Source organism: Nerophis ophidion, unplaced genomic scaffold (assembly GCF_033978795.1).
Source record: "Nerophis ophidion isolate RoL-2023_Sa unplaced genomic scaffold, RoL_Noph_v1.0 HiC_scaffold_30, whole genome shotgun sequence".
NCBI classification, from domain to species: Eukaryota; Metazoa; Chordata; class Actinopteri; order Syngnathiformes; family Syngnathidae; genus Nerophis; species Nerophis ophidion.
Genome location: NW_026906952.1, coordinates 1648669 through 1654771, shown reverse-complemented (window position 1 = coordinate 1654771; position 6103 = coordinate 1648669). Strand labels below are relative to the sequence as shown.

General features: G+C 42.0%; 1 protein-coding gene across 3 annotated transcripts in view; it reads left to right on the top strand.

Annotated features, from left to right (window-relative positions):
• Positions 1 to 3946: 3946 nt before the first annotated feature.
• The window catches only part of LOC133546479 (gastrula zinc finger protein XlCGF17.1-like), a 44793-nt gene continuing 42636 nt past the window's right edge, over positions 3947 to 6103 (top strand). Inside the window, exons 1-2 of one of the 3 annotated variants that reach the window (XM_061892249.1) lie at positions 3947 to 4022; positions 4307 to 4419. The gene's annotated coding sequence lies outside the window, so the exon portion shown is untranslated. Of the gene's footprint in view, positions 4042 to 4080; positions 4420 to 6103 lie in introns of those variants that run through there. The other 2 variants (XM_061892250.1, XM_061892248.1) reach the window with 2 other exon arrangements.

Here is a 6103-nt window from a genome sequence, read left to right as displayed (position 1 = left end):
GAATCGCTTCGAAGCCGTCCGGAAGTCGTTTTCCATGGCTTCCCCGAACTCTTCCCATGTCCGAGTTTTTGCCTCCGCGACTGCTAAAGCTGCACACCGCTTAGCCCGTCGGTACCTGTCCACTGCCTCCGGAGTCCTATGAGCCAAAAGAACCCGATAGGACTCCTTCTTCAGCTTGACGGCATCCCTCAATGCTGGTGTCCACCAACAGGTTCTGGGATTACCACCACAACAGGCACCAACAACCTTGCGGCCACAGCTCCGATCAGCCGCCTCGACAATAGAGGTTCAGAACATGGTCCACTCGGACTCAATGTCCAGCACCTCCCTCGTGACATGTTCAAAGTTCTCCCGGAGGTGGGAATTGAAACTCTCTCTGACAGGAGACTCTGCCAGACGTTCCTAGCAGACCCTCACAATGCGTTTGGGCCTGCCAGGTCTGTCCGGCATCCTCCCCCACCATCGCAGCCAACTCACCACCAGGTTGTGATCGGTAGAAAGCTCCGCCCCTCTCTTCACCCGAGTGTCCAGAACATGAGGTCGCAAATCCGATGACACAACTACAAAGTCGATCATGGAACTGCGGCCTAGGGTGTCCTGGTGCCAAGTGCACATATGGACACCCTTATGTTTGAACATGGTGTTTGTTATGGACAAACTGTGACGAGCACAAAAGTCCAATAACAAAACACCACTCGGGTTTAGATCCGGGCGACCATTCTTCCCAATCACGCCTCTCCAGGTTTCACTGTCGTTGCCAACGTGAGCGTTGAAGTCCCCCAGTAGGACAAGGGAATCACCCGGGGGAGCACTTTCCAGTACTCCCTCGAGTGTACCCAAAAAGGGTGGGTACTCTGAACTGCCGTTTGGTGCATAAGCACAAACAGTCAGGACCCGTCCCCCCACCCGAAGGCGAAGGGAAGCTACCCTCTCGCCCACTGGGTTGAACTCAAACGTGCAGGCTTTGAACCGGGGGGCAACGAGAATTGCCACCCCAGCCCGTCGCCTCTCACTGCCGGCAACGCCAGTGTAGAAGAGAGTCCAGTCCCTCTCGAGAGAACTGGTTCCAGAGCCCTTGCTGTGCGTCGAGGTGAGTCCGACTATATCCAGCCGGAACTTCTCTACCTCGCGGACTAGCTCAGGCTCCTTCCCCCCCCAGTGAGGTGATGTTCCACGTCCCAAGAGCTAGCTTCTGTAGCCGAGGATCGGACCGCCAAGTGCCCTGCCTTCGGCTGTCGCCCAGCTCACATTGCACCCGACCTCTATGGCCCCTCCCATGAGTGGTGAGCCCATTGGAGGGATGACCCACGTTGCCTCTTCGGGCTGTGCCCGGCCGGGCCCCACGGGGACAGGCCCAGCCACCAGGCGCTCGCAATCGTGCCCCAACTCCGAGCCTGGCTCCAGAGCGGGGCCCCGGTGACCCGCGTCCGGGCGAGGGAAATCTGAGTTCATTTTGTTGTAATTCCATAGAAGTCTTTGAGCTGCTCTTTGTCTGATCACTCACCTAGGACCTGTTTGTCTTGGGAGACCCTACCAGGGGGCATAAAACCCCCAGACAACATAGCTCCTAGGATCATTGGGACACGCAAACTCCTCTACCACGGTAAGGTGGCAGCTCAGAGAGGAGCAAGGTTCGTGTTTGAGGATATTGATAGCGACCGACAAGAAAAAAAAAAAAAAAAAGTTTAAAAAAAAACGCGATTGCATTGGGACGGATTCAGATGTTTTTAAACACATTTACTTAGACAATTCTGGGAAATCCCTTATCTTTCTATTGTGTTGCTAGTGTTTTAGTGAGTTTAACAGTACCTGATAGTCAGATGTGTGTGTTCACGGGTGTGTTGACGCCAGTGTCTCAGGGAAGTCGACGGCTGCTTTATGGGCGGCAGAAGCTGACCTAAGAAGAGACTTTTTACCACAATTTTCTCACCGAAACCTGCTGGTTGACATTGGGTCGGGATCCATGTTCGCTGTGATCCATAGTAAAGTTTCACCTCTGTGAATTTTAAACAAGGAATCACCGTGTGTTTGTGTGGCTAAAGGCTACAGTTTCCCAACTCCATTTTTCTACTTTGACTTCAACAATATTAATTGAACAAATTGCAAAAGATTCAGCAACACAGACGTCCAAAATACTGTGTAATTATGCGATTAAAGCAGACGACTTTTAGCTGTGTGTGTGTGTGTGTGTGTGTGTGTGTGTGTGTGTGTGTGTGTGTGTGTGTGTGTGTGTGTGTGTGTGTGTGTGTGTGTGTGTGTGTGTGTTGCAGCGCTCATATTTCCTAACAGTCTGTGACGTCAAGCATACACGTCATCATTACGTGGCGTTTTCAGGAAAAAACTCCCGGGAAATTTTAAATTGCAATTTAGTAAACTAAAGCGGCCGTATTGGCATGTGTTGCAATGTTAATATTTCATCATTGATATATAAACTATCAGACTGCGTGGTGGCTAGTAGTGGCTTTCAGTAGGCCTTTAGGTCGGGGTCTGATCATGACTAGTCATTGATATTGACACCTAAATCGCCCCCTTGTGGTGGGAAATTATAACAGTCATAACTTCCTTCCACATGCTCCAATCTTCCTGATTTGTTTATTTATGGTGGGTGAAGATCATTGTCATTCAACATCCTGTACGCATATTCAAAATGACTTTTTTCATACTCAGCACATTTTCTAACATAATCTTGTTAATATGCTCAATAAGGTTCTATTCAAATGTAATACAAGTAATACGTAAGACTTTATTTGCACACTTAAGGAGATAAGTTTCCAGGTAAAAAAGATTAATTGTTTATCAATTTATTTTCCATGAATTAATTTAGATCCAGAACACACATTGTTTTATATCTTATTATATTATAATCATTACTATAATTGAATGTAAGTTTGTGTAAAATATTTTCACACAACAAAGTGTGAATACATGTTGTAAAGTGTGGGGTTGAGTTATAATTGATATAATACAATTAGGTATGGCAAATGCATTTTGTTTACTTGCCAACTATTCAAATTATATTTAATATACATATTTATATAATGTCATGTAATATGAATTCAACATGTCTTATGTTAACATAAGAGTTTATTTGCTAACCAGTTCTACTTCTGAGTATTTATTTTATTTTCTTATTGAACAATTAAACACACATAAACAATGTTTAGACACATTAAGGTACTTTCAATACAATATGAGTCAATATTTTTTCAATATTTTACACAGCAATATAAAAAACATCACATTAAATCCAATCCTCTTACAAACAAAACCCGTTAAAGAAAGTAAAAGTAAAAATGAGAGACCATTCGAATAAGATTAAAATAAAATATATATAAATAAATGATAAACTTAAACTATTTCAGTAAATATAATAAGGGCTTTTTCTATTTTGTACAATCTTCCAAGATTGAATTAATAAATTCAAATCATTAACACAATGATAGAATTTGGATTTCACTTTAAGAAAGACACTTTTGTGTATGAGAGCAAATATTTCACACTTTTTAAAAATGGATATAAATTCACGACACGATTGGTCCACGCATGCTCGAAGATTACGTCACTTCCTGCATTTACAATTTGTTTTATCTGATTTCCTGCGACATCACGTTCTGTGATATTTGAATGTTTTATTAATGTTTTGTAGGAAAATAGATTATCTAGGAGAAAAAGGGAACAACAATAAAAACATGTGGAATCTGGCAGTAATATCGCTACAATTTCTAACACTTTCACTCTTGTCATTGCAATGAATGTCGCACGGGGGCGCCACTGAACCCCAACATTAAAGCTTTGTTTGATATACTTTGAATTTATTTTTGAAAAACAAGACATTCTTTTATTTCACATTGTTATTCAAACAAATATTACAGGTTATAAAAGCATGGTAACAGTGACAGCAGGCAATATCTTATATAGAGCTACCTCTTCGTCCACTCGGCTGTGACGTCATTCCCAGCTTCCGGTGTAAACGGAAGGCAGCAGAAGAGAGCAGTACTGCCTTGTAACGTCAAGTGTGCCAAGTGTGCAGGACGCTAATAAGTCAGTCTTATTATTTGTTATCCAGTTTATAATATTTACGGCGCATAAAATATATCTTTGATTCTTTATTTAAGGATAAAGTGGTCTCGATGCGCTAGAAGCACTGTGCCGCTTCTCGTGCTATCTTTGCTTGTTAGTTAGCTTAGCTCGCTAGTTAGCTTAGCTTGTTAGCTGCTAACAGAAGACACAGAAGTTATCAACACGTCGCTAAGTAGAGATCAAGTGTGAGAGTAAAGTGTTGTGTTTGTGTGAAAATGTGCGAAAGAATGATAGCAAAGTATGAGGAGGAACTTTGTCCAACAAAAGAGGAGAAGGAGCGACAACATCAACTACTGGACGCTGTTTTCAAGAAACATCAAGTTGTGTTACACAGAACAGGTTTGTTGACTTCTTACTCTCACATCTTTACTAACTTTATATTTGATGAATAACACTATGCTTAATATATTGTGTATAAGAAGTTGTGTTGTCTTGTGAGGATGATGCATTCCGTCTGCTACTTGCAACGTGGTCTTGCAACCACGTGGTTCTCGGTGTTCTGTGGAATGTAACTACTAAAGATGAGTTACATATCCCAGTCCATTTGTACTACAAACTGTCAGTGGTGGAACAAGTCAGAGATGTGCTGTGGACGAGCTCCATGACATGGCCCCCTAAACCCAAATAATAAAGGTAATTCTACCATCATTTTATAACACACACATGCCTCTCTGGGTTTACTACAAACAATCTCTAAGCAGGTTTTAAAACGTTTGCCAGCCATTTCTGCTGAAATTTTTATTTTCCCGACATTTACTTATTTTCTCACGTTCACCACAGCATCAGCCCTTTCACAGGACGTAGAACAATTATCAAAGGGGATCTGATTTTTTTTATTTTGCCTGTCATTCACAATCCATATGTAAGACAATAACATGTTTTTATATTTTATGCATTCTAAGTCCTAAACAAACATTAGCACAATCTTGACTATCCTAATTCTCACAATGGAGTCAATGAGAGCGCCTCTATTCTGCTCACTAATAAGAATTAGTTGATCAATATAATATAGCCAGAAGTAATTTTTTTAAATAAATAAATGATAAATGGGTTGTACTTGTATAGCGCTTTTCTACCTTCAAGGTACTCAAAGCGCTTTGACACTACTTCCACATTTACCCATTCACACACTGATGGAGGGAGCTGCCATGCAAGGCGCCAACCAGCACCCATCAGGAGCAAGGGTGAAGTGTCTTGCTCAGGACACAACGGACGTGACGAGGTTGGTACTAGGTGGGAATTGAACCAGGGACGCTCGGGTTGCGCACGGCCACTATCCCACTGCGCCACGCCGTCCCAAATGCTTTTTAAATGCTATCTCTTTAAAACATGCTGTAAAAATGCATATCCTCTTGAAATATGTCTTTTAATAGCCACAAACTGGAGGATACATTTTAATTAGGACACATTTTAAATAAATAGTGTAAAGGTTTTATGGAATTTTCCAGCGTGTACCCCGCCTTCCGCCCACCTGTGAGTCCAAAAGGGACAAGCGGTAGAACATGGATGGATGGATGGGACATTATAGACAGGGCTCAAATTTTTACTTTTTAAGGTCAAGACAAGTGTTGCCTTAAAGGAGGGTTCATATTTTAGGGCACCAAGGCCAATGCAATTTTATTTCCAGTTTGTTTATTAAATGCAGAATCGCTCACATTTATTTCGTGCAATAAATCTTTAGACAATTTTGACCCGTACTTTGGGTCAAAGCATAATAATTGTGTAAATGCATCAATAAGTTCATTACGCTTGTTTAAGGTGCTTTTTTTAAAAAAAACTTTATTTTGTTAGCGCAGTCAGACCTATTATTGTGAAGGGGGAAGTGTGTTGCTGTTCTCAAAACGATGTGTGGAGGCGACAGTTGCGAGTACTGTCCTCTTTGTACATTATTCCAACATTGATGATGTCGTTCACAACAACACAAGCAGATGAGATGTGTTGTGCGTTTATGAATTTTCCCTGCTAGCTTTAGCTTCGTAGTTTAGTCGCTATTTTGAATGACCGCGTGTTTAAAGGATGAATG